The sequence below is a fragment of the Medicago sativa genome, chromosome 1 (genome assembly GCF_051527215.1).
Source record: "Medicago sativa cultivar Bolivia chromosome 1, Bolivia_mono, whole genome shotgun sequence".
Lineage (NCBI taxonomy): Eukaryota > Viridiplantae > Streptophyta > Magnoliopsida > Fabales > Fabaceae > Medicago > Medicago sativa.
Window position 1 is genome coordinate 28,642,388 of NC_140749.1, and position 27,447 is coordinate 28,669,834.

At 34.2% G+C, this 27,447-nt stretch overlaps 10 non-coding genes and 1 pseudogene across 10 annotated transcripts; all 11 read right to left on the bottom strand.

Moving 5' to 3' along the window:
* Positions 1-1,637: 1,637 nt before the first annotated feature.
* Positions 1,638-1,939, bottom strand: LOC146954016 (signal recognition particle RNA). The gene has a single exon (XR_015025311.1).
* A 1,568-nt stretch (positions 1,940-3,507) lies between these two features.
* LOC146954017 (signal recognition particle RNA) lies at positions 3,508-3,793 on the bottom strand (annotated as a pseudogene).
* Positions 3,794-9,537: 5,744 nt separating this feature from the next.
* On the bottom strand, positions 9,538-9,852 carry LOC146954018 (signal recognition particle RNA). Its single transcript, XR_015025059.1, has one exon.
* Positions 9,853-11,416: 1,564 nt separating this feature from the next.
* On the bottom strand, positions 11,417-11,718 carry LOC146954019 (signal recognition particle RNA). Its single transcript, XR_015025057.1, has one exon.
* A 1,776-nt stretch (positions 11,719-13,494) lies between these two features.
* On the bottom strand, positions 13,495-13,809 carry LOC146954020 (signal recognition particle RNA). The gene has a single exon (XR_015025052.1).
* Positions 13,810-15,373: 1,564 nt separating this feature from the next.
* Positions 15,374-15,675, bottom strand: LOC146954021 (signal recognition particle RNA). The gene has a single exon (XR_015025058.1).
* Positions 15,676-17,451: 1,776 nt separating this feature from the next.
* On the bottom strand, positions 17,452-17,766 carry LOC146954022 (signal recognition particle RNA). The gene has a single exon (XR_015025053.1).
* Positions 17,767-19,328: 1,562 nt separating this feature from the next.
* On the bottom strand, positions 19,329-19,630 carry LOC146954023 (signal recognition particle RNA). Its single transcript, XR_015025060.1, has one exon.
* A 1,565-nt stretch (positions 19,631-21,195) lies between these two features.
* On the bottom strand, positions 21,196-21,497 carry LOC146954024 (signal recognition particle RNA). Its single transcript, XR_015025056.1, has one exon.
* Positions 21,498-23,346: 1,849 nt separating this feature from the next.
* LOC146954025 (signal recognition particle RNA) lies at positions 23,347-23,648 on the bottom strand. The gene has a single exon (XR_015025335.1).
* Positions 23,649-25,498: 1,850 nt separating this feature from the next.
* Positions 25,499-25,800, bottom strand: LOC146954026 (signal recognition particle RNA). Its single transcript, XR_015025034.1, has one exon.
* Positions 25,801-27,447: the final 1,647 nt, after the last annotated feature.

Here is a 27,447-nt window from a genome sequence, read left to right on the forward strand (position 1 = left end):
CAGCCTAACGCACTGCCCTCTCATCTAGGAACCAAGAGACAACGGCCTTCGCCTATGTCCCTTGGCACAACTCTCAACTTGGAGCGGGCAGGTCAGGAGCTAGAGGTATTCGCTGCTCTGTGAAACCAGCCTAACGCACTGCCCTCTCATCTAGGAACCAAGAGACAACGGCCTTCGCCAATGTCCCTTGGCACAACTCTCAACTTGGAGCGGGCAGGCCAGCATATTGCAGCTAACTGACCAGCCCAGCAGCCGTAACTGTGAAACCAGCCTAACGCACTGCCCTCTCATCTAGGAACCAAGAGACAACGGCCTTCGCCCATGTCCCTTGGCACGCACTGCCCTCTCATCTAGGAACCAAGAGACAACGGCCTTCGCCCATGTCCCTTGGCACAACTGTCAACTTGGAGCGGGCAGGCCAGCATATTGCAGCGACCAGCCCAGCAAGCCGTAACCATGTTCCATCACTTTAATGCTCCCACTTGGGTCACAAGCTGGCGCTACCCAACTCAGCGAACTGTCCTGCTTGTTAGATTGTTATATAGACTTGGTTTTGTTATAATATATCCGATGTGGGTCATAATACTTGGACAAGTGAAGTAACTGATGCAAAATTTGCTGCTAGCTAACATTGGTCTAGACCGTTAATGTTATTTGGTTCCACACTTTCTTTGTAATTAAAAACAAATCATGTCTGCAAATTACAAAAAACAATTATCCATGTTGTGTTTTTATTATTCTGTTCTTCGCATTCTTCTCTTATTATAAGTTTTACAACCATTACAGAATACAACTGTAATACTGTATTAAGTTTCACATTTGAGTTTCATTTCAATTTGAGCCATACTACATGTATATGTTTGAATCGTGTTATAAACATGCCTTTGTTATGTTTCATTTTCTGGATAAGCAAGGTTCCTGATTGAAATATTTGGGGTAAAGAAAAGAACATGTAAGGAACCTGTAAAAAGAGCTTCGAAAGGGGTGTCACATTAAGAAAAACACACACAAAAGTTTGCATCTTTTGTCTTGTGTTACGATATCACTTTATATTTCTATTTCCCTTAATCCAATTCAAGGTTGGACATACCATTTTGATGACCTTCATGCTACCAGTCATTTATATGGTAAAAAGGCATTGTATATCAAATTCACTAGTTTCTACTGAGGCTACTAAAGATCCTGACGCAGTATTGAACTTGAAAAAACTAAAAATGCATAACGATTTTGAGATCCTTCTCATCCAATGTGATAAAATGTGGCTTTGTCAAGCGAATGCACAATATGCAATGTATCTCTCCATAAATTTAAAAAAAAAAAATAAGGATAATTAATATGGAGGTGACAAATTACAATATCCTTTTACTTCATGAACCAAATATAATTACTTTTTTTTGGGGGAAAAAAAATTAATTGTTCTCAAAAAAATATAACTATTTGCAGTTGATCATAATCTCACCACAAAAAAAAAAGACAATAATCTTTTATTTGTAAACATATATTATCACAACTCTTACAACCTTGCTTGCTATTTAATTAAATTTTTAACAAATAAATGGATCGAATAAAGATTATAGACTGAAAAATTGGGTGGCCATTATTGTGTTCTTTCCTTAACGAGCGAAAATTGAGCACAAAAAAGTAATGGTTCAAAGGCTAGGCTCACCGGGCTTAGTGGTGTGGAAGTGCAGCAGCCTGTGGTCCCTCCACTGTTGGGAGCCAGAGGTATTCGCTGCTCTGTGAAACCAGCCTCACGCAGTTCCCTCTCGTCTAGGGACCAAGAGACATAGACCTTCGCCCATGTCCCGTGGCACAACTCTCAGCTTGGAGCGGGCAGGCCAGCATATTGCAGCTAACAGACCAGCCAAACAAGCCGTAGCCACGTTCCATCACTTTGGTGCTCCCACTTGGGTCACAAGTTGGCGCCACCCAACTCAGCAAACAATCAAGCCTGTTAGATTGTTATATAAACTTGATTTTTTTATGTTCTATCCGATGTGGGACATACAAATGCTTTGACCAGTCATGCTATTTCCTTCCCCAATTTGTTTGTAATTACAAACAAATCTTTTAAGCAAATTTCAATTAACCATTATCCATATTATTGTGTTCTTCTGTTCCTTTCCTTCTACTCTTATAATAAGTTTTACAACCAGTGCAGAATACAAATGTATTCATATTCACAATATAATTTACTTTCAATTTGAGTAACGCTCTATAAATATAGAATGCCTCAATGCTTCGTTATATATCCTACTTCCGTCATCATATACCATAATTGTGTTTAATAAGATAAACCATAACAACTCTCATACTTTGACAACGTTCCAGTGCTAAGTTTGGGTAAGACATGGCAAGCAATGCCATCTTCCAAAGGAAAAACAGGTACATCAAAAATAGAAGAAATCTTTATGATACAAAAATACATTGTTAATGGAATCAATTGAATAGTTATTTCATAGCCTTCGACCCATCATCTTTCTTAGACCTTCTAGAGGATCTCCCTCTTGATCAAAAAACTTCATCGAACTGCCATCCATATCATCAATTGTTTTTTATAATCAAAATACAACTTTATGAACACATATATAAGGTATTGAATTATTATGTGCGACTAACTATAAGGCTGCTAATTTTCTAAACACATTCGAATGGTACTGAATTATTTTTTGAATATAGTTGAATTGTTAGCACTAAAGAGAGAATTGAACTAATTCACGGCGGTTTAAGTCTTGCAAAACATATAGAATTCACCCACGTCACAAGATGTCGTAGCATGTGCACGAAATTCAACCTATCTCAAAGATTTTGATACCATGTGGTTTTAGGACTTTCAACTAACCAAATAAGAGTCGTAAAAGATGCAAAATGCTTTGATCACAACTGCTTTAGCATAAATTAGTTCTTAAAGAAAAACTCTTGAAGCATTTTATAATCCCTGTAACATTTCAGGATTTTGAATTTATTCTCTTACAATTTTATTTTCTTTGATTTTTAGACTATATAACATTGTAGGAGTTAAACATATTGAACTTGAAAAAACTAAAAATGAATAACGATTTTGAGATCCTTCTCATCCAAGTGATAAAATGTGGCTTTGTCAAGCCAATGCACAATATGCAATGTATCTGTCCATAAATTAAAAAAAAAATAACGATAATAAATATGGAGGTGACAAATTACAATATCCTTTTACTTCATGAACTAAATATAATTACTTTTTTTTTTGGGGGAAAATAATTAATTGTTCTCAAAAAAATATAATTATTTGCAGTAGATCATAATCTCACCACAAAAAAAAAAGACCATAATCTTTTATTTGTAAACATATATTATCACAACTCTAACAACCGTGCTTGCTATTTAATTAAATTTTGAACAAATAAATGGATTGAATAGAGATTATAGACTTAAAAATCGGGTGGCCATTAATGTTTTCTTTCCTTAACGAGCAAAAATTGAGCACAAAAAAGTATGATTTCCTTAACGAGCAAAAATTGAGCTCAAAAAAGTAATGGTTCAAAGGCTAGGTTCACCGGGCTTAGTGGTCTGGAAGTGCAGCAGCCTGTGGTCCCTCCACTTTTGGGAGCCAGAGGTATTCGCTGCTCTGTGAAACCAGCCTCACGCAGTTCCCTCTCGTATAGACCTTCGCCCATGTCCTGTGGCACAACTCTCAGCTTGGAGCGGGCAGGCCAGCATATTGCAGGTAACAGACCAGCCAAACAAGCCGTGGCCACGTTCCATCACTTTGGTGCTCCCACTTGGGTCACAAGTTGGCACCACCCAACTCAGCAAACAATCAAGCCTGTTAGATTGTTATATGGACTTGATTTTTTTATGTTCTATCCGATGTGGGACATACAAATGCTTTGACCAGTCATGCTATTTCCTTCCACAATTTGTTTGTAATTACAAACAAATCTTTTTAGCAAATTTCAATTAACCATTATCCATATTATTGTGTTCTTCTGTTCTTTTCCTTCTTCTCTTATAATAAGTTTTACAACCAGTGCAGAATACAAATGTATTCAGATTCACAATATAATTTACTTTCAATTTGAGTAACGCTCTATAAATATAGAATGCTTCAATGCTTCGTTATATATCCTACTTCCGTCATCATATACCATAATTGTGTTTAATAAGATAAACCATAACAACTCTCATACTTTGACAACGTTTGTTTTATCTTGGTTTTTCGGGTGTCAAACATTGATTACGTTTGAACCTTTTTAACCTTTGATATCTCATTTTTTCTTGGGAAGGGAAAAAATAAGCAAAACCCTTGAGAATCGAGGTACGGGAGTTGTTTTCGCTACGGGAAGGTGTTAGGCACCCATAACGACTATAGTATCCTATAGGAACCGTCTTTACTTTCTACGCGCGCGCTTTATTTTTAAATGCTATTTGAAAAATGATATTTACACCTAAGAGTTTACTAAGTGAAGAATTGGAGGGAGAAGAAGATGTTTGAATTTTTATTTTATTTGAATTGAAGGAATATTGGTTCCTTGCCTACGTACCCTTTTAAGGGATCAAATCCATCGTAGTTCTCTTCCAAAAATGTTTTTTGTTTTGTTGATTGATTTTAAGTTTGAAAATGGAATTTTGAAGAATAAGAGAGAGAGGCCTCAAGGGCATAAGATTGTGAAAATATGAGGTTGAATTAGTTATTTTGCAAAATGAAGTCTAAGTATTATTAGAATTCATTAAAGTTTTTGTTTAAGAAAATAGAGGTAAAATACAATGGGATTTTAATCCCAAGGTTTATTTGGAAAATGATTTGAGTGATATTGTTCATATTTTTTGAAAAGAGAATTTTTCTAAGTTTCAAAGTTCCTAAACATACATCTAAGCATACATTTCCTAAGCATACATCTAAAGTATCCATGTGATGTGTGTGCATGTGTCGGTGCTTGTGTCGGTGTACATCATTAGAGTCCATAGTCCTTTACATATATGCCCTAGTTTACATTCTATGGTCTTGCAAGAAATTAAAAGCATAAGGTAAAGTACAAAATCCCTAGGCTTTACATTCTAACTTTTGCACGAATTTTAAAGTGTAAGAAAATAAAGACTAAGAATATAAGATGGAGGATGAGATGCTTATGGAATGTATGAAACATGAAGTAAAGTGGTTAGTAGCATAAGACATGATAGAATGGAAATTAAAAGCACAAGAAACACTAAAAAAACTTGACAAAAGATAACAAGACTCTTAACCTAAAAGTAGCAAAATATGCCTAAAGTTTACCATAACATCAAAGCAATTATATGACCTATAATCCTCACATCATGACAATTTTCTAAAGGCTTTATTACAATCAATGATATGAGAATTATAAGAACACATGCAAGTCAAGAATCATGATATATTTTAGACATACTTGGCACTTTATTTTCACAAACAAACATTCACATGACTTGTAAAACAAGCAAACACATACAATATATTCACATGCAGTAAAAAAAACACTTCAAAACAGCAAGAAATTCATTACAAATTCACACTTCACAAATCAATATCATGTATCATGATTAGGGATCAAGAACATGCACTTTTCACAAATTTTTAATATAAAACATCTCAAAATAGCAAGAAAAGCATCACATTATTTTTTATCAATTTTTAATATGCAAAATCATCACAAAAATATCACAAAACTAACAAGAAATATACATGAATTTTTTTTAGAATTTTTAAAGGATTTTTAGACTCAAGAACATGCAAAACTTCACAAATTTTAACAAAAATAGTAAACAATTTGGCAAGAAATACCACATATATTTTCCCTCAGGTTTTAACACATAAAAATATCACAAAAATGTCAAGAAAATGTCAAGAACATGTAGAAAATTTTTAGGAATTTTTTTATCAAAGTTTTGAACACATAGAGGTGCAAACAGCAAGAAACAGTGTTGAAATAGCAAAAAATCAAAGGAAAACGCAAGAAACCCAAGCCAAAGCCCAAGCCCAAAGGGAAGGTGGATCCTGGATCCACAGGGAAGCAACAGAGGCCGTTGGATTGATCCACTTGGATCAAACCCTAGATCTAATGGCCAGGATGCAAGGCCAAGTGAACCAAGCCTGAACAAGACCGGTTCACCTGCTTATATAAAGGTTTTTGGACCGGTCCACTTCATTTCTCCCATTCGTTTCTCTCTCTATGTCTCAGACTTCTCTCCCTTCTCTCTAAAACTCCGTCGTCTTCTCCGGCGGACTTGACCACCGCCGGTGAAGATTCCGGTGACGGAACCCTAATCTTCTCCGATCTACATGGATCTAAACCCTAAACTAACCTACTTTTCATGCTGATTTCAAATATGAACTTAGATTTGAGAAATAAATGGTGAAACTCTGTAGATCTACATTTGATGTTTCGGTTTCTTATCTTTTTCAATCTTTTTCAATCTTTTTCGAAAGAACAAGTTCTGGAATTTGTTAACCTACTTCGTTTCACCGTTTATTTACATTTACGAACCTTCGATGATGATTTAAAACGAAAACAAGAAGGTTTCGTGAGTTTACCTGGATTTGAATGGAGATTTGAGTGAGAAGACGAAGAGAACCTTCGTGAACCTTCTTTGAGCTTCTGGTAAGTGCTTCGTTTGTTGTTCTCCTTCTTCTCCTCTGATTCACTTCGAATTCAATTTCTCTTCTTCTTTCTCTCAACACTTTCATTGCGATCGTGTTGAATTCGTCGTGATTTGACGAATTCACGCTTGAATTGCAAGGAAGAAAGTTCAGTGATGAAGATTATGCAAGTAATCACTGAGAACTTTCGCTAAATTCGAAAAGATTTTGTTGAATTGAACGTTTTGGCTTCGATCTTTGGAAATTTGCATTGATTTTGTGTTTTTGATGATGAACTTGTTGATTTGTGTTGGTTTTGGTGAATCTGGAAACGGTTAGGGTTTGTTAGATGATGAAGTTCTTCATGAGCTTCATCATGTTCTTGATGAAAAGTGGTTTTGATTCTGTTAGAGGAGAGAGAATGGGTGAAACGTGTTTGTTGAGTTGGCGAATTGTGATTGATGATCCTGTTGCAATGATTAGGTGGCCTTATATAGGCTGCCATGTGTTCTGATGCTCCAATAGGACGTTGACACCTGGATTGGACCTTAACAAACTCGGCCTTGGCTTAAAATTGACTTGAGGATTTTTCCGCAATTTTTGAGACTTGAGGAACTAATCTGCAATTTTGTTAAAAGGACTACAAAACAAATCTTAGAACAATAAAGGACTGGACTGCAAATTTTTAAGACTAAGGACTAAAATGTGAATTGAAAAAGACTTTAAAAGAAAAATAAAATGGAAAGAAGGACTAAAGTGCAATTTCTGAAAGTAAAAGGACAAAAATGAAAATAATAATAAAAAATGGAATAAAATTGGTAAAATGGACATAACGTAAAGTGAAACGATTAAAAATAACAAAACGGACTAAAATGAACCAACTACTAAATGAGGTACTTTAAAGTAACCTCTCTCTGTCAAAATTTTGTGTGAAATGACCAAAATGCCCCTAGGGACTAAAATGGCTCAAAATGACTCAGATGCAAGTTTTGAAATGGGTTTTAACATGGAATTGAAACAAAGGCTCATACAACAAATTAAAAAGACTCAGAGACAATTTTTCAGAGATTAAACAGAGTTTTAACACTGGAAATGACTAAAATGCCCTTGAGGACTAAACTGACTCAAAATGTCTCAGATGCAATTTTTTTGAAAGGGATTTTGACATGAATTAAATCAAGGACTTATACAAACAACATGAAATGACTCAAAGACAACTTTCAGGGATTTAAAATGAAGCTGGACACATGAAATGACTAAAATACCCCTTTGTTATGAATTTTGCAAATAATATTGAAATAAAGTGCAGAGAAACATGCAATTGATCAGAGACAACTTCAAAATGACTTGATATGCAAAAAAAACATTTGGATGGTTTTAAATGCAAGAAAACATAGACAAATACACAGTTGAAAAGATTTTTTTTTAAGCTAAATTGGGAGATAAAGCAAGGTAGAATATCAGTGTAAAATAATAGCAAATTGACAATCTTCCAAGAGTAATAGCCACATATCAAAGATAGAAAAACATTTTGAGCAAGTATTTTTAGGTCCAAAATTAGGGTATACCAACGTTCCAGTGCTAAGTTTGGGTAAGACATGGCGAGCAATGCCATCTTCCAAAGGAAAAATAGGTACATCAAAAATAGAAGAAATCTTTATGATACAAAAATACATTGTTAATGGAATCAATTGAATAGTTATTTCATAGCCTTCGACCCATCATCTTTCTTAGACCTTCTAGAGGATCTCCCTCTTGATCAAAAAACTTCATCGAACTGCCATACATATCATCAATTGTTTTTTATAATCAAAATACAACTTTTCGAACACATATATAAGGTATTGAATTATTATGTGCGACTAACTATAAGGCTGCTAATTTTCTAAACACATTCAAATGGTACTGAATTATTTTCTGAATATAGTTGAATTGTTAGCACTAAAGAGAGAATCGAACTAATTCACGGCGGTTTAAGTCTTGCAAAACATATAGAATTCACCCACGTCACAAGATGTCGTAGCATGTGCACGAAATTCAACCTATCTCAAAGATTTTGATACCATGTGGTTTTAGGACTTTCAACTAACCAAATAAGAGTCGTAAAAGATACAAAATGCTTTGATCACAACTGCTTTAGCATAAATTAGTTCTTAAAGAAAAACTCTTGAAGCTTTTTATAATCCCTGTAACATTTCAGGATTTTGAATTTATTCTCATACAATTTTATTTTCTTTGATTTTTAGACTATATAATATTGTAGGAGTTAAACATATTGAACTTGAAAAAACTAAAAATGCATAACGATTTTGAGATCCTTCTCATCCAATGTGATAAAATGTGGCTTTGTCAAGCCAAGGCACAATATGCAATGTATCTCTCCATAAATTAAAAAAAAGGATAATAAATATGGAGGTGACAAATTACAATATCGTTTTACTTCATGAACTAAATATAATTACTTTTTTTTGCGGGAAAATAATTAATTGTTTTCAAAAAAATATAATTATTTGCAGTTGATCATAATCTCACCACAAAAAAAAAAGACCATAATCTTTTATTTGTAAACATATATTATCACAACTCTAACAACCGTGCTTGCTATTTAATTAAATTTTTAACAAATAAATGGATTGAATAGAGATTATAGACTTAAAAATCGGGTGCCATTAATGTTTTCTTTCCTTAACGAGCAAAAATTTAGCACAAAAAAGTAATGGTTCAAAGGCTAGGCTCACCGGGCTTAGTGGTTTGGGAGTGCAGCAGCCTGTGGTCCCTCCACAAAAATTAAGCACAAAAAAGTATTCTTTCCTTAACGAGCAAAAATTGAGCACAAAAAAGTAATGGTTCAAAGGCTAGGTTCACCGGGCTTAGTGGTCTGGGAGTGCAGCAGCCTGTGGTCCCTCCACAAAAATTAAGCACAAAAAAGTATTCTTTCCTTAACGAGCAAAAATTGAGCACAAAAAAGTAATGGTTCAAAGGCTAGGTTCATCGGGCTTAGTGGTCTGGAAGTGCAGCAGCCTGTGGTCCCTCCACTGTTGGGAGCCAGAGGTATTCGCTGCTCTGTGAAACCAGCCTCACGCAGTTCCCTCTCGTCTAAGGACCAAGAGACATAGACCTTCGAACATGTCCCGTGGCACAACTCTCAGGTTGGAGCGGGCAGGCCAGCATATTGCAACTAACAGACCAGCCAAACAAGCCGTAGCCACGTTCCATCACTTTGGTGCTCCCACTCGGGTCACAAACTTGGGTCACAAGTTGGCGCCACCCAACTCAGCAAACAATCAAGCCTGTTAGATTGTTATATAGACTTGATTTTTTTATGTTCTATCCGATGTGGGACATACAAATGCTTTGACCAGTCATGCTATTTCCTTCCACAATTTGTTTGTAATTACAAACAAATCTTTTAAGCAAATTTCAATTAACCATTATCCATATTATTGTGTTCTTCTGTTCTTTTCCTTCTTCTCTTATAATAAGTTTTACAACCAGTGCAGAATACAAATGTATTCAGATTCACAATATAATTTACTTACAATTTGAGTAACGCTCTATAAATATAGAATGCCTCAATGCTTCGTTATATATCCTACTTCCGTCATCTTATACCATAATTGTGTTTAATAAGATAAACCATAACAACTCTCATACTTTGACAACGTTCCAGTGCTAAGTTTGGGTAAGACATGGCAAGCAATGCCATCTTCCAAAGGAAAAACAGGTACATCAAAAATAGAAGAAATCTTTATGATACATAAATACATTGTTAATGGAATCAATTGAATAGTTATTTCATAGCCTTCGACCCATCATCTTTCTTAGTCCTTCTAGAGGATCTCCCTCTTGATCAAAAAACTTCATCGAACTGCCATACATATCATCAATTGTTTTTTATAATCAAAATACAACTTTATGAACACATATATAAGGTATTGAATTATTATGTGCGACTAACTATAAGGCTGCTAATTTTCTAAACACATTCGAATGGTACTGAATTATTTTTTGAATATAGTTGAATTGTTAGCACTAAAGAGAGAATTGAACTAATTCACGGCGGTTTAAGTCTTGCAAAACATATAGAATTCACCCACGTCACAAGATGTCGTAGCATGTGCACAAAATTCAACCTATCTCAAAGATTTTGATACCATGTGGTTTTAGGACTTTCAACTAACCAAATAAGAGTCGTAAAAGATGCAAAATGCTTTGATCACAACTGCTTTAGCATAAATTAGTTCTTAAAGAAAAACTCTTGAAGCTTTTTATAATCCCTGTAACATTTCAGGATTTTGAATTTATTCTCTTACAATTTTATTTTCTTTGATTTTTAGACTATATAATATTGTAGGAGTTAAACATATTGAACTTGAAAAAACTAAAAATGCATAACGATTTTGAGATCCTTCTCATCCAATGTGATAAAATGTGGCTTTGTCAAGCCAATGCACAATATGCAATGTATCTCTCCATAAATTAAAAAAAAAAGGATAATAAATATGGAGGTGACAAATTACAATATCGTTTTACTTCATGAACTAAATATAATTACTTTTTTTTTGGGGGAAAATAATTAATTGTTTTCAAAAAAATATAATTATTTGCAGTTGATCATAATCCCACCACAAAAAAAAAGACCATAATCTTTTATTTGTAAACATATATTATCACAACTCTAACAACCGTGCTTGCTATTTAATTAAATTTTTAACAAATAAATGGATTGAATAGAGATTATAGACTTAAAAATCGGGTGGCCATTAATGTTTTCTTTCCATAACGAGCAAAAATTGGGCACAAAAAAGTATTCTTTCCTTAACGAGCAAAAATTGAGCACAAAAAAGTAAGGGTTCAAAGGCTAGGTTCACCGGGCTTAGTGGTCTGGAAGTGCAGCAGCCTGTGGTCCCTCCACTGTTGGGAGCCAGAGGTATTCGCTGCTCTGTGAAACCAGCCTCACGCAGTTCCCTCTCGTCTAAGGACCAAGAGACATAGACCTTCGAACATGTCCCGTGGCACAACTCTCAGGTTGGAGCGGGCAGACCAGCATATTGCAACTAAAAGACCAGCCGAACAAGCCGTAGCCACGTTCCATCACTTTGGTGCTCCCACTTGGGTCACAAGTTGGTGCCACCCAACTCAGCAAACAATCAAGCCTGTTAGATTGTTATATAGACTTGATTTTTTTATGTTCTATCCGATGTGGGACATACAAATGCTTTGACCAGTCATGCTATTTCCTTCCACAATTTGTTTGTAATTACAAACAAATCTTTTAAGCAAATTTCAATTAACCATTATCCATATTATTGTGTTCTTCTGTTCTTTTCCTTCTTCTCTTATAATAAGCTTTACAACCAGTGCAGAATACAAATGTATTCAGATTCACAATATAATTTACTTACAATTTGAGTAACGCTCTATAAATATAGAATGCCTCAATGCTTCGTTATATATCCTACTTCCGTCATCATATACCATAATTGTGTTTAATAAGATAAACCATAACAACTCTCATACTTTGACAACGTTCCAGTGCTAAGTTTGGGTAAGACATGGCCAGCAATGCCATCTTCCAAAGGAAAAACAGGTACATCAAAAATAGAAGAAATCTTTATGATACATAAATACATTGTTAATGGAATCAATTGAATAGTTATTTCATAGCCTTCGACCCATCATCTTTCTTAGTCCTTCTAGAGGATCTCCCTCTTGATCAAAAAACTTCATCGAACTGCCATACATATCATCAATTGTTTTTTATAATCAAAATACAACTTTATGAACACATATATAAGGTATTGAATTATTATGTGCGACTAACTATAAGGCTGCTAATTTTCTAAACACATTCGAATGGTACTGAATTATTTTTTGAATATAGTTGAATTGTTAGCACTAAAGAGAGAATTGAACTAATTCACGGCGGTTTAAGTCTTGCAAAACATATAGAATTCACCCACGTCACAAGATGTCGTAGCATGTGCACGAAATTCAACCTATCTCAAAGATTTTGATACCATGTGGTTTTAGGACTTTCAACTAACCAAATAAGAGTCGTAAAAGATACAAAATGCTTTGATCACAACTGCTTTAGCATAAATTAGTTCTTAAAGAAAAACTCTTGAAGCTTTTTATAATCCCTGTAACATTTCAGGATTTTGAATTTATTCTCATACAATTTTATTTTCTTTGATTTTTAGACTATATAATATTGTAGGAGTTAAACATATTGAACTTGAAAAAACTAAAAATGCATAACGATTTTGAGATCCTTCTCATCCAATGTGATAAAATGTGGCTTTGTCAAGCCAAGGCACAATATGCAATGTATCTCTCCATAAATTAAAAAAAAGGATAATAAATATGGAGGTGACAAATTACAATATCGTTTTACTTCATGAACTAAATATAATTACTTTTTTTTGCGGGAAAATAATTAATTGTTTTCAAAAAAATATAATTATTTGCAGTTGATCATAATCTCACCACAAAAAAAAAAGACCATAATCTTTTATTTGTAAACATATATTATCACAACTCTAACAACCGTGCTTGCTATTTAATTAAATTTTTAACAAATAAATGGATTGAATAGAGATTATAGACTTAAAAATCGGGTGCCATTAATGTTTTCTTTCCTTAACGAGCAAAAATTTAGCACAAAAAAGTAATGGTTCAAAGGCTAGGCTCACCGGGCTTAGTGGTCTGGGAGTGCAGCAGCCTGTGGTCCCTCCACAAAAATTAAGCACAAAAAAGTATTCTTTCCTTAACGAGCAAAAATTGAGCACAAAAAAGTAATGGTTCAAAGGCTAGGTTCACCGGGCTTAGTGGTCTGGGAGTGCAGCAGCCTGTGGTCCCTCCACAAAAATTAAGCACAAAAAAGTATTCTTTCCTTAACGAGCAAAAATTGAGCACAAAAAAGTAATGGTTCAAAGGCTAGGTTCACCGGGCTTAGTGGTCTGGAAGTGCAGCAGCCTGTGGTCCCTCCACTGTTGGGAGCCAGAGGTATTCGCTGCTCTGTGAAACCAGCCTCACGCAGTTCCCTCTCGTCTAAGGACCAAGAGACATAGACCTTCGAACATGTCCCGTGGCACAACTCTCAGCTTGGAGCGGGCAGGCCAGCATATTGCAACTAACAGACCAGCCAAACAAGCCGTAGCCACGTTCCATCACTTTGGTGCTCCCACTTGGGTCACAAACTTGGGTCACAAGTTGGCGCCACCCAACTCAGCAAACAATCAAGCCTGTTAGATTGTTATATAGACTTGATTTTTTTATGTTCTATCCGATGTGGGACATACAAATGCTTTGACCAGTCATGCTATTTCCTTCCACAATTTGTTTGTAATTACAAACAAATCTTTTAAGCAAATTTCAATTAACCATTATCCATATTATTGTGTTCTTCTGTTCTTTTCCTTCTTCTCTTATAATAAGTTTTACAACCAGTGCAGAATACAAATGTATTCAGATTCACAATATAATTTACTTACAATTTGAGTAACGCTCTATAAATATAGAATGCCTCAATGCTTCGTTATATATCCTACTTCCGTCATCTTATACCATAATTGTGTTTAATAAGATAAACCATAACAACTCTCATACTTTGACAACGTTCCAGTGCTAGGTTTGGGTAAGACATGGCAAGCAATACCATCTTCCAAAGGAAAAACAGGTACATCAAAAATAGAAGAAATCTTTATGATACATAAATACATTGTTAATGGAATCAATTGAATAGTTATTTCATAGCCTTCGACCCATCATCTTTCTTAGTCCTTCTAGAGGATCTCCCTCTTGATCAAAAAACTTCATCGAACTGCCATACATATCATCAATTGTTTTTTATAATCAAAATACAACTTTATGAACACATATATAAGGTATTGAATTATTATGTGCGACTAACTATAAGGCTGCTAATTTTCTAAACACATTCGAATGGTATTGAATTATTTTTTGAATATAGTTGAATTGTTAGCACTAAAGAGAGAATTGAACTAATTCACGGCGGTTTAAGTCTTGCAAAACATATAGAATTCACCCACGTCACAAGATGTCGTAGCATGTGCACAAAATTCAACCTATCTCAAAGATTTTGATACCATGTGGTTTTAGGACTTTCAACTAACCAAATAAGAGTCGTAAAAGATGCAAAATGCTTTGATCACAACTGCTTTAGCATAAATTAGTTCTTAAAGAAAAACTCTTGAAGCTTTTTATAATCCCTGTAACATTTCAGGATTTTGAATTTATTCTCTTACAATTTTATTTTCTTTGATTTTTAGACTATATAATATTGTAGGAGTTAAACATATTGAACTTGAAAAAACTAAAAATGCATAACGATTTTGAGATCCTTCTCATCCAATGTGATAAAATGTGGCTTTGTCAAGCCAATGCACAATATGCAATGTATCTCTCCATAAATTAAAAAAAAAAGGATAATAAATATGGAGGTGACAAATTACAATATCGTTTTACTTCATGAACTAAATATAATTACTTTTTTTTTGGGGGAAAATAATTAATTGTTTTCAAAAAAATATAATTATTTGCAGTTGATCATAATCCCACCACAAAAAAAAAGACCATAATCTTTTATTTGTAAACATATATTATCACAACTCTAACAACCGTGCTTGCTATTTAATTAAATTTTTAACAAATAAATGGATTGAATAGAGATTATAGACTTAAAAATCGGGTGGCCATTAATGTTTTCTTTCCATAACGAGCAAAAATTGGGCACAAAAAAGTATTCTTTCCTTAACGAGCAAAAATTGAGCACAAAAAAGTAAGGGTTCAAAGGCTAGGTTCACCGGGCTTAGTGGTCTGGAAGTGCAGCAGCCTGTGGTCCCTCCACTGTTGGGAGCCAGAGGTATTCGCTGCTCTGTGAAACCAGCCTCACGCAGTTCCCTCTCGTCTAAGGACCAAGAGACATAGACCTTCGAACATGTCCCGTGGCACAACTCTCAGGTTGGAGCGGGCAGACCAGCATATTGCAACTAAAAGACCAGCCGAACAAGCCGTAGCCACGTTCCATCACTTTGGTGCTCCCACTTGGGTCACAAGTTGGTGCCACCCAACTCAGCAAACAATCAAGCCTGTTAGATTGTTATATAGACTTGATTTTTTTATGTTCTATCCGATGTGGGACATACAAATGCTTTGACCAGTCATGCTATTTCCTTCCACAATTTGTTTGTAATTACAAACAAATCTTTTAAGCAAATTTCAATTAACCATTATCCATATTATTGTGTTCTTCTGTTCTTTTCCTTCTTCTCTTATAATAAGCTTTACAACCAGTGCAGAATACAAATGTATTCAGATTCACAATATAATTTACTTACAATTTGAGTAACGCTCTATAAATATAGAATGCCTCAATGCTTCGTTATATATCCTACTTCCGTCATCATATACCATAATTGTGTTTAATAAGATAAACCATAACAACTCTCATACTTTGACAACGTTCCAGTGCTAAGTTTGGGTAAGACATGGCCAGCAATGCCATCTTCCAAAGGAAAAACAGGTACATCAAAAATAGAAGAAATCTTTATGATACATAAATACATTGTTAATGGAATCAATTGAATAGTTATTTCATAGCCTTCGACCCATCATCTTTCTTAGTCCTTCTAGAGGATCTCCCTCTTGATCAAAAAACTTCATCGAACTGCCATACATATCATCAATTGTTTTTTATAATCAAAATACAACTTTATGAACACATATATAAGGTATTGAATTATTATGTGCGACTAACTATAAGGCTGCTAATTTTCTAAACACATTCGAATGGTACTGAATTATTTTTTGAATATAGTTGAATTGTTAGCACTAAAGAGAGAATTGAACTAATTCACGGCGGTTTAAGTCTTGCAAAACATATAGAATTCACCCACGTCACAAGATGTCGTAGCATGTGCACGAAATTCAACCTATCTCAAAGATTTTGATACCATGTGGTTTTAGGACTTTCAACTAACCAAATAAGAGTCGTAAAAGATACAAAATGCTTTGATCACAACTGCTTTAGCATAAATTAGTTCTTAAAGAAAAACTCTTGAAGCTTTTTATAATCCCTGTAACATTTCAGGATTTTGAATTTATTCTCATACAATTTTATTTTCTTTGATTTTTAGACTATATAATATTGTAGGAGTTAAACATATTGAACTTGAAAAAACTAAAAATGCATAACGATTTTGAGATCCTTCTCATCCAATGTGATAAAATGTGGCTTTGTCAAGCCAAGGCACAATATGCAATGTATCTCTCCATAAATTAAAAAAAAGGATAATAAATATGGAGGTGACAAATTACAATATCGTTTTACTTCATGAACTAAATATAATTACTTTTTTTTGCGGGAAAATAATTAATTGTTTTCAAAAAAATATAATTATTTGCAGTTGATCATAATCTCACCACAAAAAAAAAAGACCATAATCTTTTATTTGTAAACATATATTATCACAACTCTAACAACCGTGCTTGCTATTTAATTAAATTTTTAACAAATAAATGGATTGAATAGAGATTATAGACTTAAAAATCGGGTGCCATTAATGTTTTCTTTCCTTAACGAGCAAAAATTTAGCACAAAAAAGTAATGGTTCAAAGGCTAGGCTCACCGGGCTTAGTGGTCTGGGAGTGCAGCAGCCTGTGGTCCCTCCACAAAAATTAAGCACAAAAAAGTATTCTTTCCTTAACGAGCAAAAATTGAGCACAAAAAAGTAATGGTTCAAAGGCTAGGTTCACCGGGCTTAGTGGTCTGGGAGTGCAGCAGCCTGTGGTCCCTCCACAAAAATTAAGCACAAAAAAGTATTCTTTCCTTAACGAGCAAAAATTGAGCACAAAAAAGTAATGGTTCAAAGGCTAGGTTCACCGGGCTTAGTGGTCTGGAAGTGCAGCAGCCTGTGGTCCCTCCACTGTTGGGAGCCAGAGGTATTCGCTGCTCTGTGAAACCAGCCTCACGCAGTTCCCTCTCGTCTAAGGACCAAGAGACATAGACCTTCGAACATGTCCCGTGGCACAACTCTCAGCTTGGAGCGGGCAGGCCAGCATATTGCAACTAACAGACCAGCCAAACAAGCCGTAGCCACGTTCCATCACTTTGGTGCTCCCACTTGGGTCACAAACTTGGGTCACAAGTTGGCGCCACCCAACTCAGCAAACAATCAAGCCTGTTAGATTGTTATATAGACTTGATTTTTTTATGTTCTATCCGATGTGGGACATACAAATGCTTTGACCAGTCATGCTATTTCCTTCCACAATTTGTTTGTAATTACAAACAAATCTTTTAAGCAAATTTCAATTAACCATTATCCATATTATTGTGTTCTTCTGTTCTTTTCCTTCTTCTCTTATAATAAGTTTTACAACCAGTGCAGAATACAAATGTATTCAGATTCACAATATAATTTACTTACAATTTGAGTAACGCTCTATAAATATAGAATGCCTCAATGCTTCGTTATATATCCTACTTCCGTCATCTTATACCATAATTGTGTTTAATAAGATAAACCATAACAACTCTCATACTTTGACAACGTTCCAGTGCTAGGTTTGGGTAAGACATGGCAAGCAATACCATCTTCCAAAGGAAAAACAGGTACATCAAAAATAGAAGAAATCTTTATGATACATAAATACATTGTTAATGGAATCAATTGAATAGTTATTTCATAGCCTTCGACCCATCATCTTTCTTAGTCCTTCTAGAGGATCTCCCTCTTGATCAAAAAACTTCATCGAACTGCCATACATATCATCAATTGTTTTTTATAATCAAAATACAACTTTATGAACACATATATAAGGTATTGAATTATTATGTGCGACTAACTATAAGGCTGCTAATTTTCTAAACACATTCGAATGGTATTGAATTATTTTTTGAATATAGTTGAATTGTTAGCACTAAAGAGAGAATTGAACTAATTCACGGCGGTTTAAGTCTTGCAAAACATATAGAATTCACCCACGTCACAAGATGTCGTAGCATGTGCACAAAATTCAACCTATCTCAAAGATTTTGATACCATGTGGTTTTAGGACTTTCAACTAACCAAATAAGAGTCGTAAAAGATGCAAAATGCTTTGATCACAACTGCTTTAGCATAAATTAGTTCTTAAAGAAAAACTCTTGAAGCTTTTTATAATCCCTGTAACATTTCAGGATTTTGAATTTATTCTCTTACAATTTTATTTTCTTTGATTTTTAGACTATATAATATTGTAGGAGTTAAACATATTGAACTTGAAAAAACTAAAAATGCATAACGATTTTGAGATCCTTCTCATCCAATGTGATAAAATGTGGCTTTGTCAAGCCAATGCACAATATGCAATGTATCTCTCCATAAATTAAAAAAAAAGGATAATAAATATGGAGGTGACAAATTACAATATCGTTTTACTTCATGAACTAAATATAATTACTTTTTTTTGGGGGAAAATAATTAATTGTTTTCAAAAAAATATAATTATTTGCAGTTGATCATAATCTCACCACAAAAAAAAAGACCATAATCTTTTATTTGTAAACATATATTATCACAACTCTAACAACCGTGCTTGCTATTTAATTAAATTTTTAACAAATAAATGGATTGAATAGAGATTATAGACTTAAAAATCGGGTGGCCATTAATGTTTTCTTTCCTTAACGAGCAAAAATTGGGCACAAAAAAGTATTCTTTCCTTAACGAGCAAAAATTGAGCACAAAAAAGTAAGGGTTCAAAGGCTAGGTTCACCGGGCTTAGTGGTCTGGAAGTGCAGCAGCCTGTGGTCCCTCCACTGTTGGGAGCCAGAGGTATTCGCTGCTCTGTGAAACCAGCCTCACGCAGTTCCCTCTCGTCTAAGGACCAAGAGACATAGACCTTCGAACATGTCCCGTGGCACAACTCTCAGGTTGGAGCGGGCAGACCAGCATATTGCAACTAAAAGACCAGCCGAACAAGCCGTAGCCACGTTCCATCACTTTGGTGCTCCCACTTGGGTCTCAAGTTGGTGCCACCCAACTCAGCAAACAATCAAGCCTGTTAGATTGTTATATAGACTTGATTTTTTTATGTTCTATCCGATGTGGGACATACAAATGCTTTGACCAGTCATGCTATTTCCTTCCACAATTTGTTTGTAATTACAAACAAATCTTTTGAGCAAATTTCAATTAACCATTATCCATATTATTGTGTTCTTCTGTTCTTTTCCTTCTTATCTTATAATAAGCTTTACAACCAGTGCAGAATACAAATGTATTCAGATTCACAATATAATTTACTTACAATTTGAGTAACGCTCTATAAATATAGAATGCCTCAATGCTTCGTTATATATCCTACTTCCGTCATCATATACCATAATTGTGTTTAATAAGATAAACCATAACAACTCTCATACTTTGACAACGTTCCAGTGCTAAGTTTGGGTAAGACATGGCCAGCAATGCCATCTTCCAAAGGAAAAACAGGTACATCAAAAATAGAAGAAATCTTTATGATACATAAATACATTGTTAATGGAATCAATTGAATAGTTATTTCATAGCCTTCGACCCATCATCTTTCTTAGTCCTTCTAGAGGATCTCCCTCTTGATCAAAAAACTTCATCGAACTGCCATACATATCATCAATTGTTTTTTATAATCAAAATACAACTTTATGAACACATATATAAGGTATTGAATTATTATGTGCGACTAACTATAAGGCTGCTAATTTTCTAAACACATTCGAATGGTACTGAATTATTTTTTGAATATAGTTGAATTGTTAGCACTAAAGAGAGAATTGAACTAATTCACGGCGGTTTAAGTCTTGCAAAACATATAGAATTCACCCACGTCACAAGATGTCGTAGCATGTGCACAAAATTCAACCTATCTCAAAGATTTTGATACCATGTGGTTTTAGGACTTTCAACTAACCAAATAAGAGTCGTAAAAGATGCAAAATGCTTTGATCACAACTGCTTTAGCATAAATTAGTTCTTAAAGAAAAACTCTTGAAGCTTTTTATAATCCCTGTAACATTTCAGGATTTTGAATTTATTCTCTTACAATTTTATTTTCTTTGATTTTTAGACTATATAATATTGTAGGAGTTAAACATATTGAACTTGAAAAAACTAAAAATGCATAACGATTTTGAGATCCTTCTCATCCAATGTGATAAAATGTGGCTTTGTCAAGCCAATGCACAATATGCAATGTATCTCTCCATAAATTAAAAAAAAAAAGGATAATAAATATGGAGGTGACAAATTACAATATCGTTTTACTTCATGAACTAAATATAATTACTTTTCTTTGGGGGAAAATAATTAATTGTTTTCAAAAAAATATAATTATTTGCAGTTGATCATAATCTCACCACAAAAAAAAAAGACCATAATCTTTTATTTGTAAACATATATTATCACAACTCTAACAACCGTGCTTGCTATTTAATTAAATTTTTAACAAATAAATGGATTGAATAGAGATTATAGACTTAAAAATCGGGTGGCCATTAATGTTTTCTTTCCTTAACGAGCAAAAATTGGGCACAAAAAAGTATTCTTTCCTTAACGAGCAAAAATTGAGCACAAAAAAGTAAGGGTTCAAAGGCTAGGTTCACCGGGCTTAGTGGTCTGGAAGTGCAGCAGCCTGTGGTCCCTCCACTGTTGGGAGCCAGAGGTATTCGCTGCTCTGTGAAACCAGCCTCACGCAGTTCCCTCTCGTCTAAGGACCAAGAGACATAGACCTTCGAACATGTCCCGTGGCACAACTCTCAGCTTGGAGCGGGCAGGCCAGCATATTGCAGCTAACAGACCAGCCAAACAAGCCGTAGCCACGTTCCATCACTTTGGTTCTCCCACTTGGATCACAAGTTGGCGCCACCCAACTTAGCAAACAATCAAGCCTGTTAGATTGTTATATAGACTTGATTTTTTTTTGTTCTATCCGATGTGGGACATACAAATGTTTTGACCAGTCATGCTATTTCCTTCCACAATTTGTTTGTAATTACAAACAAATCTTTTAAGCAAATTTCAATTAACCATTATCCATATTATTGTGTTCTTCTGTTCTTTTCCTTCTTCTCTTATAATAAGTTTTACAACCAGTGCAGAATACAAATGTATTCAGATTCACAATATAATTTACTTTCAATTTGAGTAACGCTCTATAAATATAGAATGCCTCAATGCTTGGTTATATATCCTACTTCCGTCATCATATACCATAATTGTGTTTAATAAGATAAACCATAACAACTCTCATACTTTGACAACGTTCCAGTGCTAAGTTTGGGTAAGACATGGCAAGCAATGCCATCTTCCAAAGGAAAAACAGGAACATCAAAAATAGAAGAAATCTTTATGATACATAAATACATTGTTAATGGAATCAATTGAATAGTTATTTCATAGCCTTCGACCCATCATCTTTCTTAGACCTTCTAGAGGATCTCCCTCTTGATCAAAAAACTTCATCGAACTGCCATACATATCATCAATTGTTTTTTATAATCAAAATACAACTTTATGAACACATATATAAGGTATTGAATTATTATGTGCGACTAACTATAAGGCTGCTAATTTTCTAAACACATTCGAATGGTACTGAATTATTTTTTGAATATAGTTGAATTGTTAGCACTAAAGAGAGAATTGAACTAATTCACGGCGGTTTAAGTCTTGCAAAACATATAGAATTCACCCACGTCACAAGATGTCGTAGCATGTGCACGAAATTCAACCTATCTCAAAGATTTTGATACCATGTGGTTGTAGGACTTTCAACTAACCAAATAAGAGTCGTAAAAGATGCAAAATGCTTTGATCACAACTGCTTTAGCATAAATTAGTTCTTAAAGAAAAACTCTTGAAGCTTTTTATAATCCCTGTAACATTTCAGGATTTTGAATTTATTCTCTTACAATTTTATTTTCTTTGATTTTTAGACTATATAACATTGTAGGAGTTAAACATATTGAACTTGAAAAAACTAAAAATGCATAACGATTTTGAGATCCTTCTCATCCAATGTGATAAAATGTGGCTTTGTCAAGCCAATGCACAATATGCAATGTATCTCTCCATAAATTAAAAAAAAATAAGGATAATAAATATGGAGGTGACAAATTACAATATCGTTTTACTTCATGAACTAAATATAATTACTTTTTTTTGGGGAAAAAATAATTAATTTTTCTCAAAAAAATACAATTATTTGCAGTTGATCATAATCTCACCACAAAAAAAAAAGACCATAATCTTTTATTTGTAAACATATATTATCACAACTCTAACAACCGTGCTTGCTATTTAATTAAATTTTCAACAAATAAATGGATTGAATAGAGATTATAGACTTAAAAATCGGGTGCCATTAATGTTTTCTTTCCTTAACGAGCAAAAATTGAGCACAAAAAAGTAATGGTTCAAAGGCTAGGCTCACCGGGCTTAGTGGTCTGGAAGTGCAGCAGCCTGTGGTCCCTCCACATTTGTAAACATATATTATCACAACTCTAACAACCGTGCTTGCTATTTAATTAAATTTTTAACAAATAAATGGATTGAATAGAGATTACAGACTTAAAAATCGGGTGGCAATTAATGTTTTCTTTCCTTAACGAGCAAAAATGGAGCAAAAAAAGTATTCTTTCCTTAACGAGCAAAAATTGAGCACAAAAAAGTAATGGTTCAAAGGCTAGGTTCACCGGGCTTAGTGGTCTAGAAAATTGAGCACAAAAAAGTAATGGTTCAAAGGCTAGGTTCACCGGGCTTAGTGGTCTGGAAGTGCAGCAGCCTGTGGTCCCTCCACTGTTGGGAGCCAGAGGTATTCGCTGCTCTGTGAAACCAGCCTCACGCAGTTCCCTCTCGTCTAAGGACCAAGAGACATAGACCTTCGCCCATGTCCCGTGGCACAACTCTCAGCTTGGAGCGGGCAGGCCAGCATATTGCAGCTAACAGACCAGCCAAACAAGCCGTAGCCACGTTCCATCACTTTGGTTCTCCCACTTGGGTCACAAGTTGGCGCCACCCAACTCAGCAAACAATCAAGCCTGTTAGATTGTTATATAGACTTGATTTTTTTTTGTTCTATCCGATGTGGGACATACAAATGCTTTGACCAGTCATGCTATTTCCTTCCACAATTTGTATGTAATTACAAACAAATCTTTTAAGCAAATTTCAATTAACCATTATCCATATTATTGTGTTCTTCTGTTCTTTTCCTTCTTCTCTTATAATAAGTTTTACAACCAGTGCAGAATACAAATGTATTCAGATTCACAATATAATTTACTTTTAATTTGAGTAACGCTCTATAAATATAGAATGCCTCAATGCTTGGTTATATATCCTACTTCCGTCATCATATACCATAATTGTGTTTAATAAGATAAACCATAACAACTCTCATACTTTGACAACGTTCCAGTGCTAAGTTTGGGTAAGACATGGCAAGCAATGCCATCTTCCAAAGGAAAAACAGGAACATCAAAAATAGAAGAAATCTTTATGATACATAAATACATTGTTAATGGAATCAATTGAATAGTTATTTCATAGCCTTCGACCCATCATCTTTCTTAGACCTTCTAGAGGATCTCCCTCTTGATCAAAAAACTTCATCGAACTGCCATACATATCATCAATTGTTTTTTATAATCAAAATACAACTTTATGAACACATATATAAGGTATTGAATTATTATGTGCGACTAACTATAAGGCTGCTAATTTTCTAAACACATTCGAATGGTACTGAATTATTTTTTGAATATAGTTGAATTGTTAGCACTAAAGAGAGAATTGAACTAATTCACGGCGGTTTAAGTCTTGCAAAACATATAGAATTCACCCACGTCACAAGATGTCGTAGCATGTGCACGAAATTCAACCTATCTCAAAGATTTTGATACGATGTGGTTGTAGGACTTTCAACTAACCAAATAAGAGTCGTAAAAGATGCAAAATGCTTTGATCACAACTGCTTTAGAATAAATTAGTTCTTAAAGAAAAACTCTTGAAGCTTTTTATAATCCCTGTAACATTTCTGGATTTTGAATTTATTCTCTTACAATTTTATTTTCTTTGATTTTTAGACTATATAACATTGTAGGAGTTAAACATATTGAACTTGAAAAAACTAAAAATGCATAACGATTTTGAGTTCCTTCTCATCCAATGTGATAAAATGTGGCTTTGTCAAGCCAATGCACAATATGCAATGTATCTCTCCATAAATTAAAAAAAAAATAAGGATAATAAATATGGAGGTGACAAATTACAATATCGTTTTACTTCATGAACTAAATATAATTACTTTTTTTTGGGGAAAAAATAATTAATTTTTCTCAAAAAAATATAATTATTTGCAGTTGATCATAATCTCACCACAAAAAAAAAGATCATAATCTTTTATTTGTAAACATATATTATCACAACTCTAACAACCGTGCTTGCTATTTAATTAAATTTTCAACAAATAAATGGATTGAATAGAGATTATAGACTTAAAAATCGGGTGCCATTAATGTTTTCTTTCCTTAACGAGCAAAAATTGAGCACAAAAAAGTAATGGTTCAAAGGCTAGGCTCACCGGGCTTAGTGGTCTGGAAGTGCAGCAGCCTGTGGTCCCTCCACATTTGTAAACATATATTATCACAACTCTAACAACCGTGCTTGCTATTTAATTAAATTTTTAACAAATAAATGGATTGAATAGAGATTACAGACTTAAAAATCGGGTGGCAATTAATGTTTTCTATCCTTAACGAGCAAAAATTGAGCACAAAAAAGTATTCTTTCCTTAACGAGCAAAAATTGAGCACAAAAAAGTAAGGGTTCAAAGGCTAGGTTCACCGGGCTTAGTGGTCTAGAAAATTGAGCACAAAAAAGTAATGGTTCAAAGGCTAGGTTCACCGGGCTTAGTGGTCTGGAAGTGCAGCAGCCTGTGGTCCCTCCACTGTTGGGAGCCAGAGGTATTCGCTGCTCTGTGAAACCAGCCTCACGCAGTTCCCTCTCGTCTAAGGACCAAGAGACATAGACCTTCGCCCATGTCCCGTGGCACAACTCTCAGCTTGGAGCGGGCAGGCCAGCATATTGCAGCTAACAGACCAGCCAAACAAGCCGTAGCCACGTTCCATCACTTTGGTTCTCCCACTTGGGTCACAAGTTGGCGCCACCCAAGTCAGCAAACAATCAAGCCTGTTAGATTGTTATATAGACTTGATTTTTTTTTTGTTCTATCCGATGTGGGACATACAAATGCTTTGACCAGTCATGCTATTTCCTTCCACAATTTGTTTGTAATTACAAACAAATCTTTTAAGCAAATTTCAATTAACCATTATCCATATTATTGTGTTCTTCTGTTCTTTTCCTTCTTCTCTTATAATAAGTTTTACAACCAGTGCAGAATACAAATGTATTCATATTCACAATATAATTTACTTTCAATTTGAGTAACGCTCTATAAATATAGAATGCCTCAATGCTTCGTTATATATCCTACTTCCGTCATCATATACCATAATTGTGTTTAATAAGATAAACCATAACAACTCTCATACTTTGACAACGTTCCAGTGCTAAGTTTGGGTAAGACATGGCAAGCAATGCCATCTTCCAAAGGAAAAACAGGTACATCAAAAATAGAAGAAATCTTTATGATACATAAATACATTGTTAATGGAATCAATTGAATAGTTATTTCATAGCCTTTGACCCATCATCTTTCTTAGACCTTCTAGAGGATCTCCCTCTTGATCAAAAAACTTCATCGAACTGCCATACATATCATCAATTGTTTTTTATAATCAAAATACAACTTTATGAACACATATATAAGGTATTGAATTATTATGTGCGACTAACTATAAGGCTGCTAATTTTCTAAACACATTCGAATGGTACTGAATTATTTTTTGAATATAGTTGAATTGTTAGCACTAAAGAGAGAATTGAACTAATTCACGGCGGTTTAAGTCTTGCAAAACATATAGAATTCACCCACGTCACAAGATGTCGTAGCATGTGCACGAAATTCAACCTATCTCAAAGATTTTGATACCATGTGGTTGTAGGACTTTCAACTAACCAAATAAGAGTCGTAAAAGATGCAAAATGCTTTGATCACAACTGCTTTAGCATAAATTAGTTCTTAAAGAAAAACTCTTGAAGCTTTTTATAATCCCTGTAACATTTCAGGATTTTGAATTTATTCTCTTACAATTTTATTTTCTTTGATTTTTAGACTATATAATATTGTAGGAGTTAAACATATTGAACTTGAAAAAACTAAAAATGCATAACGATTTTGAGATCCTTCTCATCCAATGTGATAAAATGTGGCTTTGTCAAGCCAATGCACAATATGCAATGTATCTCTCCATAAATTAAAAAAAAAGGATAATAAATATGGAGGTGACAAATTACAATATCGTTTTACTCCATGAACTAAATATAATTACTTTTTTTTGGGGGAAAAATAATTAATTGTTCTCAAAAAAAATATAATTATTTGCAGTTGATCATAATCTCACCACGAAAAAAAAGACCATAATCTTTTATTTGTAAACATATATTATCACAACTCTAACAACCGTGCTTGCTATTTAATTAAATTTTCAACAAATAAATGGATTGAATAGAGATTATAGACTTAAAAATCGGGTGCCATTAATGTTTTCTTTCCTTAACGAGCAAAAATTGAGCACAAAAAAGTAATGGTTGAAAGGCTAGGCTCACCGGGCTTAGTGGTGTGGAAGTGCAGCAGCCTGTGGTCCCTCCACATTTGTAAACATATATTATCACAACTCTAACAACCGTGCTTGCTATTTA